The sequence below is a fragment of the Nilaparvata lugens genome, chromosome 8 (assembly GCF_014356525.2).
Source record: "Nilaparvata lugens isolate BPH chromosome 8, ASM1435652v1, whole genome shotgun sequence".
Classification (NCBI taxonomy): Eukaryota; Metazoa; Arthropoda; class Insecta; order Hemiptera; family Delphacidae; genus Nilaparvata; species Nilaparvata lugens.
In genome coordinates this window covers 27,468,093-27,484,596 of record NC_052511.1, presented here as the reverse complement: position 1 = coordinate 27,484,596, position 16,504 = coordinate 27,468,093, and the positions used below count along the sequence as shown (strand labels likewise).

General features: G+C 34.7%; 2 protein-coding genes across 2 annotated transcripts in view; one reads left to right on the top strand and one right to left on the bottom strand.

Moving 5' to 3' along the window:
* Positions 1–16,504, top strand: part of LOC111044870 (H(+)/Cl(-) exchange transporter 7) — a 68,653-nt gene that overhangs the window by 35,939 nt on the left and 16,210 nt on the right. The window contains exon 2 of the mRNA XM_039435098.1: positions 3,266–3,436. The gene's annotated coding sequence lies outside the window, so the exon portion shown is untranslated. The remainder of the gene's footprint in view (positions 1–3,265; positions 3,437–16,504) is intronic.
* LOC111044883 overlaps positions 1–16,504 on the bottom strand; it is a 130,523-nt gene that overhangs the window by 111,758 nt on the left and 2,261 nt on the right. The window lies entirely within an intron of this gene.

The window sequence follows — 16,504 nt, the reverse complement described above, 5'->3', positions numbered from 1 at the left end:
CAGTCAATAAAGACATAAAAAAGGGGGTGTGCTTGCAATTTATATTGTGGTTCTGATTTTTAATATATTATTTGGGTAAATGAGAGAAGTCCAGTACCAATTTCTTCATGCAAAATTTCCTTGTGCTAGATACAGGATGGCCCAAAAACCTCGTATTTTCGGCTCATTTTCCAGTTTTCAGCTATTTCTGCCAAATATCGTAATCGGACAGAAAAATTTGCTCTCGCCTTTTTTCTAGATTATGAAATTCTGAATAAAATGATATCATTCGGAACTCTCTATCTCCAATGTGTACTGAATTATGATTTTTTAAAAATGAGTGAAATATGAAGAAAAAATCAATTTTGATGAATTTTAGTTTTTGATCAACAATATCTTCCGATTGTTACCATTTAGATGTAAAATTCAAAATCCCTCTGGGCGTATTCTTGTGCTCTACAATCTGAGATCAGGTGGAGCGCTCTATTTCATATAGATTTTCAGGTACACCTGACAACAATGCTCCTTGTATTGTGAAAAACACCTAATTTTCAGCTTCAACCATCATCACCAACTACATAGTCTTCACATTGATATTTTGCACAATGACATAAGTTCATAAGACTATGTTCTATGAGAATCACCCGTTAAATGCACTTCATTTCAGTATTTCCTAGTGAAGAGGCGCGCTTAAGGACACCTCAAGGATCATAGTTTCAAACACTTATAACTTCTGACACAATGCTCAGATTTCATCGCACTACACTTCACTCTTCTCGGCTCGTCAAGGCGGTCCAAAATCATGCATCATTAGTCAAATTCGGTCGAAAAGTGGAAAATTTATTGTTAAGTGTACTTAAGCCCATATTCCAATACACAAAAAATGGCCAATTTCTATATTCAAAGCTATGTATCTCGGTAATCCCCTATTATAAAAATCACTACTTGATCTTGAAATGTACAATATAATTTCCTCTTTAATTTGCTGTAAACTATTCATGGAAAAATATTTTCGTAGAGTGAGATTTGATTGTAGAAAAAAATCCGGAAATTGTAGATATTTTTATTATATTAACGGTTTTGGCTGTACTATGATAGGGAAAAGTGATTCAAGATGGATTTTAGACAATTATAAACTAGCCAATATGACAGCAGCAATTCAGTTGTTCTGACAACAGGTCAAAAATCAAACATAGAGAATGAACAAATGGAGAATTCAACCAATCAATAAGAGAGTAGCGATTTTGTTGTAATTATAATAGATACGAGGTTATTAAGAGGTAAATTCAACTAATCTCAACTTAGCCAATAAGAGAAAAGCAATTTTATGGTCATGACAACAAACGATAATACAAGAAAGATGAAAATTCAAATATTCAAATTGATTTGACTCAATCACAATCAACAAGTTTTCACAACTCCAGCTCAATCAAAAAGGTAGTCCAGTCAATATAGACATAAAAAAGGGGGTGTGCTTGCAATTTATATTATGGTTCTGATTTTTTTATATATTATTTGGGTAAATGAGAGAAGTCCAGTACCAATTTCTTCATGCAAAATTTCCTTGTGCTAGATACAGGATGGCCCAAAAACCTTGTATTTTCGGCTCATTTTCCAGTTTTCAGCTATTTCTGCCAAATATCGTAATCGGACAGAAAAATTTGCTCTCGCCTTTTTTCTAGATTATGAAATTCTGAATAAAATGATATCATTCGGAACTCTCTATCTCCAATGTGTACTGAGTTATCGGAAGATATTGTTGATCAAAAACTAAAATTCATCAAAATTGATTTTTTCTTCATATTTCACTCATTTTTAAAAAATCATAACTCAGTACACATTGGAGATAGAGAGTTCCGAATGAGACAGATTCATGGAGTGAGAGTGAAATTATATTTGAATATAATTCGCAGGAAAGGAGGATAAGTAGGATATAAAAATGCAGCTGAACAGGTTTAATTTCCAATTAGCGGTGTAGAGAATGATAGAATCGCAGTGAAGAAAAAAGATTGATAGAGCTTTTTGTTCAATAATAGATTTATTAAATTAGTGTTTTAGATATAATATTAGGCTGTTCTTAGCTTGATTTCGAGGTTACATGAAAGTATTGGAGACTTGAATGTCAAGTGTCAACTTGAATCTCACAGCAATAGTCATTTGAAACATTAATCAGCGGAAGACTCGCATATTAAAATTATGTTTCATTAGTTCATTCAAATAATTCATTAGTTATGATTATTCTAGTCTTATTTAAACTACTCGTCGAATAGGGTGGTTCAGAACCGTTCACAACCGGTAATTCATTCCGTCACCATCTCATCAACAGTTCACAACGGAGTTCAACATTCTAAGCAGTATATGAGTATTATTAATTCCTTTTAAAGGTCAACATTAAATGTTTGAATTTATATGCAATATGAACAAATAAACGCACAAACTATCGTATCATCATGTTTCTTAAAAATCTAAAGATTAAATTCTTATTCGAATCAACCTTAGAGATGTGTAGGGATTAACTTCGAAGTCCCCCCAATAATACTCATAGATTTTACTCATTATCACATTTTGAGTGAGGCTAAAACTATTCACGTTGAACTTCTTCCAGCAGTGAGGAAACGTGTTGCAATGGTGGTTCCACATTACTATAAGCTTGAAAGAATCTTGCCAGCAGAGTTGTAGTTGGAAAATAATTGTTTTTTACTGCATACAATTGCAGAAGAAAATACGATGATTGCGATGGCGCCAGTTCGTTTCGCGCCAAAATAAAGCGCGCCAAAATCGATTCGATTTCGCTCCACTTTTCATCGTTCAACTGACACAGTCATCATCATCATCATCATCATCATTATCATCATGAAATCATCTTCGTCTCTCCTTCCACTCACACATTTTATTCTGCTTCTTTTGCTTTGTCCTGATATTGATATCTCTTCTCATATTTTCCCTTCTATATTCCTTCTTTAGCCATCCATCTTATGTTTATTCTTGTACTTCTTGATTTCTTTTTCATGTAGATATAATATGCTCCTTTTCCTTCTTCCTTCCTTTCCATCCACTCTTCCCGCACATTCTTTTGCGTCATCCCACTCCTCTCCTTTAAATTCTACTTTTACATTACTTCTTTCTCCTTAATCAACTTTTTCCATCCCTTTTTTAATTCTTCCTTCCTTTACTCCGTCACCTTCTTGATCATAATTATCGTCCCTAGATTCTAGTAACTGCACAGACACTGTAGCTACTTTGAACTTTATTGTTGCAAGTAGTCAAGTAGATGTTATTGTTTCAGTTTTGGCGGTCTCCTCCTGTATGAGTGGGTGAAGTCAAGCAACAGAAAGAGCGGCAATAGAAATCACTCGGCCGCAGACCAAATGAACTGTAGCGGACCCTCACTAATTGCTGTTGCAAATTCACACCACTGCTGAATGCTGATGCTTATGATGCTGACTGACTGATCTGAGTGAGTCATGAGCAGCAAGCGTAACTCAAAGCTGGAAAGCCAATGTTGATGGTTGCCTTCTTTATTTTCACTAGTTCTTCTCCTTTTGATTCTGCTCTTCTACTCCTTTTTTATCTGTTCTTCTTCTCTTCTTCTTTTCCTTCATCTTCTTCTTCTTGTACTATTTTACTCAATGGTATCTCTCTTAGGGCCAAGACTTACAAAGCGTTTTTTCAGGCTTTTTCAAACGGCATCTTTAGAGTCGACAGGCAGGAAGATCTCCGATTGGCTGATAATCAGCTGATTCCCAACGTCAACCCAATCAGCTGATAGTAAGCCAATCGGAGATCTGAAGATTTCTGTTACGATCGATATCACTAATCAGCTGTTAATGATAGAAACATTCGAATGTCATTCTGGTGGACAGATGACATTTCGTCCAGACTTTACTATCGAGAATATTCATAAGCATGCTTTACAATGTGTTGTGTTGATACATGGAGATTAATAAATTGCAGATTGCAATCGCGACTTACTCTGGAATCGACCTGAGCGTTCTGTTCTTACCCTTACATACTCAATCAAACTAATCCTTTTTTGTAAATTAAGTTAAATAGCCGCAACAAGAGTATTTCAAACCGTAACTCGCAGTTAGTGCGAGTTGAAATCAACAGTTGTCCTCAGGATCGTTCAATAACAACAGATGCTAGATTCCCTCTTTCAGGTCCTTGATCCTGCATCCTGCGTTGACAACCAGTCCAGCGGCAATACAGAGTGCGTCTTCGCTTGGCTAAGGATGACCGACCAAATAAGGAGGGGTCAGGAAACGGAAGAGTTGTCTACTGCCACTGCTGCATTCTAGAGAATCGAACCTTTTGAAAATTCACTTAGATCTGTCACCATTGTTCGAATGGGATGTTATTGATGTTATTCATCAGAAATGCTGCCAATGTGTAAAGTGAATCTTTATAGTGACATTCAATTCAAACTGTCAGCATTGTTTCAATTGAAAGCGTGGATGGTATTCATAAGGAATGCTGACGGTTCAGAGTGAATCTCACTAAATCTCAGCCGCGAAGTAACTTTATAGGGTCGAGGAACAATACGCATAGCACAGCACTCTTGGGGACAACATATATACATTACCAGGACTGCAAAGAATGCTTTCCATTGTTCCGATGTCGTCATCTAAACTCTGCTGAAGAGCACTACTTATAGTAGTCAATAGAAAAGAAGAGGATAAAGCGTGGAGAGTGAGAAGGGTTTTAGATGAGGAGATACTTGCGAGCTGTAGAATATATTTTAAAGAAATGGTAAGCTGTAAGGGAAATTAGCGATTTTCTCGAAAACGGCTGCAACGATTTTGATTAAAGTTATACCTGAAATGGTCATCGATAAGCTCTATCAACTGCAACAAGTACTATATCTGTAAAAATTTCAGGAGCTCCGCCCCATCTATGCAAAGTTTGATTTTAGATTCTCAATTATCAGCCTTCATATACAATTTAAACAACAAATTTCAAGTTGAAAAGATAGAGCATGAAAATCTCTGCAATTAATGTTCAGTAACATTTTTACCTAAAATTGAAAATAAGCTTGAAATTCGAGAAAATGTGATTATTAAATTGCAAACTGTTGGCAAGTGTTGGTTCTATTAAATCATTCACTACGAAGAGATAGCAGACCTCGTGTATCTCCAGCGTTATTGTTTTATTACCAGCTCTCTCATATCTTTGAATAGTAGACTTGAGATGCGCGAGAACACTAGCGTCATGTGATCAATTTTCATATCGGCAAGGAAAGTTGTGTGAGTGCGCCACACCAGATTTTTACTGCTTATCTCCAAATCGGGCAAAAATATGGAGCTACAGGCTACAGCATTCCAGAGCATTAATGTGAATTCAAGTTGTATAGCTAAAGAAATAGAAGTTATATAGCTAAATAACCTATGAATTGATATTTTATATCTTCAGAAACCTGTTGTAAATTAGTTGATAAAAATTAGTTAACATACTCATCACTTATACCTACTTCTACAATACTTCACCTACAATCTACGATCTGAACAACCTTAATCGTCACATCGTACAACCTTAATTATCACTACCATTTCTCATGCGTGATTCTTAGATATTTTACACATTTTTTCAGAAAAATAACAAGATAAAAACAATGAATGTATATAGAATAATGTATGCAAACTTCTGCATTATCTCTTCGATTTCATGAGTTGTGGTTTACCATTGCTTTCATCAATTCCAAACAGTCTCAACTCATCATGTTCATTCGATCGTACATCGGATTGGATTTTCAACTAGCCAACAGCGTATTGCAGCTATTCATGAAGATTGACTCATCACAGGTAACAGATAGTTCTCAATGCATTTCAGCTTCCTTCACAATCGAGATTCCAATAAAATAATAATGTTTTTTATCCAATCTGCAACATGTACTGTAGCTTCCACGCTATCAAACGGACGTTTGTGGGAACTATTCTATCCTAATGTGCTATCCTATCCTATATCTATTCTAATAACCGACCACTACTTCTCAATTAACTACAGTACTTCTCTTCTTCTATGTTTTACTGTTGTTTAAATTCTTCGTTTATTTCCCCACTCGTTCCTTTACATATACTGATTCCTCTTCCCTCTTCCTCTTCTTTTTTTCTTCATCTTATTCTTCTTCTCCACCTTCTTCTTCATATTATTCTATTCCTTCTTATCCTACATGTTTCCATCCGCTAACATCATCGTTACGTTTGTCTCCTCTGATTATTTAACAGCCTATCTTCTTCCCACCATCAAATTCACCTCCTTCTCCATTCACCTTTCGCCGATCTATTCCTTCTCGTAATTGCTCTCCTAAATTGCCTCCTCCTCACACCCGTTCATTGCCATTCCCCACTTGCTTCTCTCTATTCGCTATTTTCCTTATACTTTACTATGATACGAGTGTTGGCCGGCCTTCCTTCTTCCTGCATATGCTGGTTGAAGAAAGGAGAATCTGCCGAAAGAAGCAGACGGCCACATCCGTTATTTTGTATGATACCTAGTCTGAACACCGACACTACCTTTCACATATGATGAATGATCGACATTAATCACGAAATCGGGCCAAAATATTGTACTACACTACGACATTCCAGAGCATCGTTCTGAATTAGATCTACTATCTATATAGCATTTATATCATTATAACTCTATCAACTGATAGCTACAGAGTTGATAAGAACAAAAGCTGCCAAATTATGAAAAATTCTTTGATTTATAACAATTGTTTACTGTTCATAAACAATTTTCTTTGATCTTTGAGATCCATTCAAGTCAGTGGTTGAAATTTAAAAAAAAATCATGAATTTAGTCAAACTAGCTTATGGTATAAAAAAGGACTATCAAAAAGGCGGATAAGTTGAGTTAGAAATTATTGGTTGGTATCATTCCAAAAGTTTTTGATAGTTGAGTTTTTTGAAACAAAAGTACAGCCACTATCCCCATAAGAGAATAGACCATAACGATAATGACTTGATCATGATAATCAATGATACGATACGGTGATGGAAGAGCGATTTGAACTACAGGGAAAGCTTTTATAAGTTACTATATACAAATTTGAACCTTTTATAGAATATATTCAGTATAGAATACTTGAATCTCAGGAGTAGAACTACTGGACTGCTTCAACTTCTAGATTGTCGTGATTCACGAATTCACATAATCCTGATGATCGATTCCAGGGCCACTGACATTGCTATGAATCATATATTCATTAACTCATCGTCATTCAATAGATATAATATGCATTGTGATGAAACGGCTAGTTGTTGAAGGTTGAAGCATTGAATTTTGAGATTAAAATCGAGAATTTACAGGAAGATACGTGATTTAAGAGAATTAGTTATATTTTATCTACAGTAGGCCTATAAACTACTTTTATTCAATATGTCAGCAATGTAGATGTAGATATGCATGTTCAAATGATAGCCAATCTGATAATTATATTATGTGTACAATGGAAATAGGATGTAGCTCTTACTGCTAAGTCAAAAGACCAGAACTTGAAAATCAGTTACAGTACTAACCACCAGAGGAGCAAGCAGGAAACAAACTGAAGCTCTAATCATAAACAAACAATATACACCAAGAGTTACTAACTTAACAACACAATACACAAGGTAGCCGCAGATTATTTTCACACACAATATGTTACATCTTATTCTGTTAACGGAAGATTACAAATGACTAGGAAACATTACGGTTGATTTTGTCTGTGGTTTGTGAAGCTAACGTTGCTCCGTAGATCACAAACAAAGAATCATACCGCGATGAGTATTGAAAGCTTTATAATATGCGGATTGAAGATGACTATGGTTCGATCCTCATAGCAATCGAATTATAGCTAATTCACCATGAGAAAACACTCTTCTACTCTCTACAGTTGGTTAATCCTCAACTTGTTTCACCGTTACAGTTTATTGCCGTTGTTATGGACTACTACAAACCTCAAGTCCGAAAGAGGTATGTAGCTTTTATTATTTCTTAGAGTCGTTAATGCAGAACATGAGAAGGATTTCACTTATAAATGCTAGGACAATTTAATATCTTCCAGTGCCCCCGATATAGAGCGATGCGGAAGATGTAAAAAGTTCTATTCAGCTGGTTAACAATGTTTTCTTTTCTAGTTGCTTTGCCTAGTTCATTTGCTCAAGATATAAAAATGGGAATGGCTCATGATAGTTGTAATCAACTATCCGTTACTAAGTAGAAATTACAATGAAATAGACTGAAGTATATTCTACAATGTTCATAAAATATTACAATGATGAATATTTCTATAAGAGGTAATACTGTACTTTACAAATGTTCTTGATTCAGACAGTCATAATTTTCCCATTCTATTCAAAGTCAAAGTCATATATTTAAATATATTATTTTCCTGTTCAATATTTGAACTAATTGTACTTCAAGGACACTGCTACTGATACTCAGTGAAATGTGTCAAAGAATTTCAAGGTATGAATGGTTCAATTGATGTATTAAGAAGAAATTTTGTTGTTATGGAGTATTTTGTATGTATTTACTTTGATTTAGGTCTAATGTACGAGTCAATGATATTCAAATACCGAGGCGCACGTTCTACCTGAGTTACTAAAATATGTACTTGAAAAAGGGAAATATCGTTTTCTCTACAACAGAGAGCGTCAATAAGTAATAAATCATCAAGATATTAAGATATTGAAATGTTCTACTTGACTACTAGTCAAATAGTTCTGTCAAAAGATGAAATTACTGTATACATAAAAACACTCTTATGAAGTTAATTTTCCAATTGATATAACCTCAGCCAATCAAGAGCATCTGAGCCAGAGGTAAGAATTTTAGACTTTGTACTGAGAATACATTTTTTTCAACACATTCTTAATCCTGAATATTTTAAATCTGTGGATCGGTCAAAAGAATCATCCAAAATACAGTACAACCAGCATGAAGGGAGCTCCTGGTTCATTGTGTTACAAGTTACAATTGGAGAAAAAACTCTCAACAGAGAAACAGGATTAACCTTGAGGGGATTTCCAGACCATCGGTCAGTTGCAGTTTATTGCCTGCACTTCAGCCAGAGTTCCAAAAAAAAATTGAAAATGCATTTTTGTAAATCACAGTCGACCCTTGTCAAAGATTGTGACTCCGCCCCAAACGGACTTGCTCCTCGCCGCGGACATGAGTGGAGTCAGAAGGTGAGTTTCAGGCAATAAATATCGCCTACCGTCCACCACTTTCAGACTGTTTTCCAACCGAACAGAACTTTTACGAGGCAACTGACCGACTTCCTTTCACAAGGGCGACGCTACGCTCTAACGGCTGCTAATACAGTTTCAAATCTCGAGATACTGTACAGCAATTGGTAGGACAAGAGTTACATCCAGAGTTAACTTTCCTAGTTGAATGTCTCAAACTTTGAATAGCTCTCAACTTTGAAAGGTGTATGTCTCGAGAAAGAGTCTCTGATCGACCTTTATCCTCATTCAGTATTGCATGTTCATTATTGAATGAACTATTATTATTGACCAACAATAATTAAACTATATCCTCAATTGGCCGTATTGAAAGCGTTATAGGAGGAATTTCGATGATCAATAGTGAAGAATATAAATATACCACTCGTTTCTCAAATTAGATATATTATGTTCCATTCATCAATAAGAATCAACTTGCTGTATTTGGAGAAACTGCCAAATTGGGTAAACTTGTTTTTTTTTGTTGATAGTTTATTGCAAATTTATTCATAGATTTTGGGCGACATTTTATCTTCATCAGGGGAGATGAATATTGATTCAAAATAGTGAAAGCGTTTTGAACGCGAAAATGGTGAACTGAATATTCAATCACTGATCAGTGAAACTCAATCACTGCAGCACAAATAATAATCCAATATACTCCAGGGTTGGTATTAAGGATCCTAGAGGATTTGTACCAAATTCTACATTTTCTACAGCCCAAAGCAGCTGAGATCATTGACTACAACTCAACGTCTGTGTGTACTACTAGAGTAAGGTATAATAAAATACATTCACTAATAAAATTATATGAATAAAAAATGTATTTTAATAAGCGCTCCGTCAACCAATGTTGTTGCAAAGTGTCATAGATAGGCACCAAGTATATATAGAATAAGAATATATAGAATAAGATTTTATAAGAAATTCACCAGCATGTGTGACATTGGTTTCGATTTTTACATCACTTGTCACTTAATATTACATTACTCTTCTAGTTTTAAACCAAAACTAAGTAATGAATGAATGACATCAGTAATGCAAACTTGCGCTCTCTGATTTTGAGAAATGACACTAAGAAATAAATAATTGGAATTCATGAATCAAAAATCAAATCATAAAAGTCAAGGGTGAGATTCAGCACTGTAGACTACCTCGAATAACAAGTAACCAAATAACATTACACACGTCATACAAGCTCTCAAACATACTTTTCTCTACATCCAGCTAATACATAATGTTCATACATCCAGCTTCACTTGACAACTAATTTAATCCGGTCAATATAAATGCAGGACGAATGTAGCTGAGCGCATCCACAAGACATGAAGCAAACAATTTATAGTTGACCGCTATTGAAGGCCAATGAGGAGGATTTATCATGGAAGAGATCGGAGCAGCGGCCAAAGCAAGGCCAAGGCCATATTAGCATATTTATGCTTATTTTACCTTTACTTGTGATCCGTTTATTAACCTGGTATGCTTGCTCTGTCGGAATGCCAACTTCCATTAGAAAGGTTGACTCTCTCATTTCGTCTCTCACTCTCTCCATCTCATGCTCTCTCATTAGTTCTTCTCTTCATTATCACTTGCAGTCATCCAGTTTTAGATAACCACAAGCGGTTGAACTTGTTGTTGCAATTGAACTTGAAGATACATCAAGTTGTTTTCGAATGTCTTAATAGGCAAGATAATAAATATATAGTCTACCACTGAGAGACATAATGACTAACTTAAATTAGAAAATAGAGTACACTATAATAGAAAAATATACTCAAGCGAATTTCATAAACTTTGACATTTTTGTAACGGAATATGCTGTACATTTGACAACTCACATTGTGAGAGACAGATTTGAAGATGCGATTTTTTACGAAAGTGTCTACTGTACCCAATTTGTATCTATCTACCATCTACGCGTTATACTTCAACAACCGTCAATTTCATACTTATCTAACTTCAAATCATCAGAACCAGTAATCTATGGAGTGCAGGTTATTATGATTCTTCCAAGGATAATTCAGGGACATTCTATTCAATTGGTGATGCTGTACTATAGCCTAGACTTCTATTATCATTTTCCGACCTAGTGCTACACTGTCTCGTACTTCTGCAGTACCTATTATTATTCTCTGATCTATTGAAGAGTGTTACGAGACGATTTATGTACTTTATATGCCACATTGATCTGATAAGAAACGCGTTGATAATGCGCCGTGACGGTTGGGATTAATTTTTAATTCACAGTGATTGAGCGCACCGCTTGGCACCTCAGTGCTGTCAGAGCACGAAATCTGAGACGAACATGTTTCCCAACAGCTATTCTGTTGAAATAATGCGCCTCAACTGCGGCATACTAATGTGTGCGCAAAGCAGACAATGAATGACAAAAGCAGGTCGCACCTGTGGTTGCATTGCATTGCTTTAGAACAGAGTTGATTGTTTGATGGAGCCATTCTTAATTCTCGGCTGTGTTCATTGATGTTGTGTGAAGAGGACGAGAGAAGTTTGGAAATGTTTCACTCTGAAGAAAAACTCAAGCTTCAAGCAGATAAGAAAGCATGTTTAAACTCACATATTAAAACCTCTGTTCTGGTAACAAGTTCAAATCAGCTAAAGTAGAATCGGATCAAAATCATCAAATTCACATCAGTAGGCCTACGTATCTGCTTTGTAAATTCCGGGTGCGTTACAAGTCACTGGGTTTCACCTCCAGTTCAGTGTGCAGAGAGTAGGCCTTCTTTGATTCCTTTCAACAGTCCCAGTACGGCAAACAAGGACTTCAGTGTTTCAATTTCTGTACTGGTAGTGATGATACATTTGGAAGATTTGTACAGTACGTTTTGATTCTATACTCATTCTTGGTATTGTACTACTGAGAAACACATTAGTAAGCTATAAGTGGAGGTGCTGACCAATACATTGATAGGCATCCGAAGAGAGTGATTCTTATCTACCTACGAGTTCATTGTATTCGATTATATTCTATCTTACGTCCACCCATTAAAAACGAAATATCATAGGCCTACCTAGTTTTTGTAAAAAAACTCAGTTTCCAACAAATTCGTTAGAAAAATCTTTTCAAATGAAGCCTAACTTCCGTTTTCAAAACAAGGCTTCAGTGTATCAATTTCTGTACTGGTAGTGATGATACATTTTTTGAAAGATTTATAAGGTATGTATGTTTTGACCCTACACTCATTTTTGGTATTTACTTCATTCTTGGTTTATTTCGCAGTAATTTTATCACTGCTAAACACATTAGTAAGCTGGCCAAGATATTGAAAGGCATCCAAGGAGAGTGATTCGTATCCACCCCATTTATATTCTATTCTATTCTATCTCACCTCCACTCAAAAAAAGAAAACATCATACCTAGTTTTAGTAACTCACTTTCCAACAAATTCGACTGAATAATCTTTTCAAATGTAGAATAACTTCTGTTTTGATAACAAGCCTTCTTTTATATTCATTTAACGAGAATCTAAACTAATATGTCATCAAACGAAGAATCTAAAATACATATTTCGATAGTATACATGATTCAATAATATAGACTACATATTCTAGATTCCTTGCTCTTCTAGTTTTTAATCCTAATCTTTCTTCAAACAAACACCATTAAACTGGACTCGGCATTAGCTCAGCTAACAGAATTTGCAATTCAAGTTACATAATTACAGTTTGGAGATTAGTTTAGCGGCGGCAATTGGTCGTTTTCCGGTTGTAGGCGCGAATCTGCTGTTTCCTTTTCCGTTTTACAACACAAACGTAAAACGTAACGGTCACTGACTACTAGCTCTAACCACTGCTGCTCTACCCAACCAAAAATTCAACATGCTCCCGAGTACACAATCATTCATAAGATTTCAAGGTTTTCATTTCTTATTCAGTCTCTCGCTTCTTCTTCTCTACAGTCTTGATATCCTATATACAGAAGAATTGAATTTATTGTACATTTTATACTATTGGTCTACTTCTTTTGGTCGTTCATATTGATTTCATGAATTTTTCGAAATTCCCTCTAATTTTTCCAAACCCATCAAACATTTTCAATGACTGACAATTTTCATGTTCACTATGATACTATTTATACCTGAATAATACTTTGTTCTTCTAATTATATTATTCACATAATGCAAGCTTCTATCATCATAAAAGTATTGCTTTATCGCATGATTCTTCAAGCGTGGTGTAAGAAAAGTATATTATTTTATTATGGGCTTTTATGGAAATCATGTATCTTAATAGTAAGAATTTTCAAGCAAAAAGTAAAGTCCAGTAATGCTTCAACATGCTACTAATTAAAGAGTAGGAAATCATAATATATGCATAATAATAAAGTCATTATTAAGAGTTCATCATAAATTGAAGAGTAGATTCATAATAAATTCTATCTAGGGTAGGAAAATCGTTAGTAAGAATATTAATATTATTAAATATTGAAGTTTACTAATATTTAAAATTTAAATTAATATTATTTTCAATTCATTTAAAATTAAAATATGAATACTATTATTACTCAGAGAATATTAATTTAATAGTGATTCGTTAGTTTGTTACACTTTATACAATTTTGCAAACGGCTTTTCGGAATGTGTTTAGGCTAATATTTCTTGCATTATTATTGCTTCCAACAGTTACTCAGTCACTTCTCGGCCAGGGATATTCTAGTGATGCGCAAACTATAAATATTTTTTAAAAGTACACCCTTTTGTCAATTTACTCTCTTAACAAATCTCTTTTTTTTGACAAGCGTTTTAAAAATATTTTTCTGATCTAAAGAAGATGTGGGGACAATAGCCTTCGCAGACCATTTCTAATCCCGTTCAAGGATCTCGAAAAGAGTGGTAGAATTCTCCAGAGAAAGCCATTCACAATAAAAGACGGAAAGCAATCAAAAGCAATGAACTCAGTCCATTCCAATCCAATGCTCAGAAATGGCATCTTTATTATGTGAGCACAATTGGGTGGCTGACAGTTAGCAGGCAATAATAAGAATTGGTCACAGGTCACGGCTGCTGACAATCACACATTCCACAGAATAAACATCACTGAAATATGTGATTCATCATTCACCTGAGATGAATAGGGCACCTGTTAGCCTGTTGGATCAATGGGTCTCATATCCTAAAGATGCAAGTCATGATTGAGTTTTCAAATGTAATGACATTTTTTCATCCAGTTTGAAAATTATGAAATGTGAACCATCATTTAGCTGAGATGAATAGGACACCTGTTGGTTGGATCAATGGGTTTGATATCACAAAGATTCAAGCCATCACTCAGTTTTCAAATGTAATGACATTTTTCATCCAGTTTGAAAATGCAGCATTCCAACTTGATAATTTTTATTGTGTTTATATATTTGATAGTGTTAGACTTCTGAAAAATATATTTCTTGGTGAGAAGTTACTTCTCGACATAGAAGTGCCCATCAATCTTCAGATAACCTGCTATAAACATGCTAGATGAATAAAGTAAGTAAATATGGTAGAAACCAAATTCAATTTTAAGAATAACAATTTAGCCATAGCATAAGTTTCTCCCAATTTGAATAGGTACAGTCCATTATTGTACTTGTTGCATGGAGTCTACAATAAGTTTATCTTGGAAAGATCCTTACTTATTAAAATGCAATTGAATCCACCGGTACAATTATTTACCGGTAGGTGATATTTATTTCACCAATATTCAAATTTCTAATTATATAATCACGGGTTATCATGGACAGGACATCTCGAATATTCAAGATCATGGCTAAACCTCAACTTTGAATGAATCATCTTAGAACAACCGTCCAAATCTCTTCAATCTTCATAGTTGATCCACTTTTAATTTTCAATATTATTCTGAAGATTGTACATGCGCTCACCAATCCTCAGCCCGAACAAGTTTGTTTGGCTACAACCACTAATCATCCATTTGAGCGGTAAATTAATAATTAATGCTACCTACACACCTTCTTAGAATTAATTTCAGGCGTGGGTAGTGTGGATGGAAGCGGTCAATTCAACTTGCTGAAATCAGGGACAAGTTTTGACCTAATTAATCTTCAAACTTGTAGCAAACTGTTCTGAGGTTTCTGATGGCCTGAAAAATGAGTAGCGATTAAACAGGTTTTGTATACTGAATGAAAGCACAATGAATCGCCAGCACAGCCACCGTCCAACAAAATAGCCGTCTTCTTCCGAACCCCGGTAATTCAGCTATGTAGCTACTCTCCATTCTCTAAACAATAACAACCGCTTGTCTATTTCAAATCAGTATTTTTCTCTGACTTCAAAATGTGGATGTGAATCAAATGGTTCGTAACAATTTCTTGTTGTTTTAATAAATAATACAGTCTTTTCTGTGTCTAATAACTGGAATGAGGGGGATGTAATATAGTAATCGAATGGCGGTGAACATCATTTACTTAGTTTTATTCATGTTGGATAAATACCACATCACTTACAATACTCTAATAACAATACGCATTTACAATACACTTACAATACTTCAAGTCATCTTATGACTTACTCTTATGAATGGAATGTTATTTATTCTGAATATTTTTATTCAAAAATTAGCAAAGATGCTTTGACTAAACACTGCAATTTTACTGAGAATATATAATCATGAATAACAATATTTAATTGGAAGTGAAATTTAAAATTTATGAAAAAATGAGTAGCCTACCGTACCAAAAAAAAAATTTATTCTACAAATATTTGCATAGTCTCATATTATATATAAGATCAATCGAGGTGAGATTTCAACCAATCAATCAACCGACAGGACAGAAAGCTCTCTCATTGGCTGATTGTCTATGCGCCAACCCAATGGCAGAGCTTTCTGTCCAGCTTCCTGCCGTGTCGTGTCGGAGAAAAATATGAACAAAAAAGCAATTAAAGTTAATGTTGAGTAAGAAACATACACAAAAACAATGTATCCGCCGTTAATTTTCAATATTTGATCTTCTCTCGTCTTTATTTGTGTAAAGTGTGGAAACTCTCATTATTTGGCAAGCTTAACTGATGATTTTGATGAATGGTACTTAATCTCATCCAGTAATTAAATGGATTTCTCATTTTGTATATGAAGTTTGAATAGGCAGATTTGAAATCCTGTGTTCTGATTAAGGTTGAAAATTGTTTTTTTTCTGGTTGATCAAAATCTATTGGAAATCATTGAGGAGGCCAATAGGATATTTCATATTACAAACACTCAAGATTCCCCTTCAATGCATTCTTATTCTAAATCATTGCATCATTGTTACGTATTATCAAATCTATGTACTTGTTGCATCGGTGCATCAATGGGAATGGAGTTTT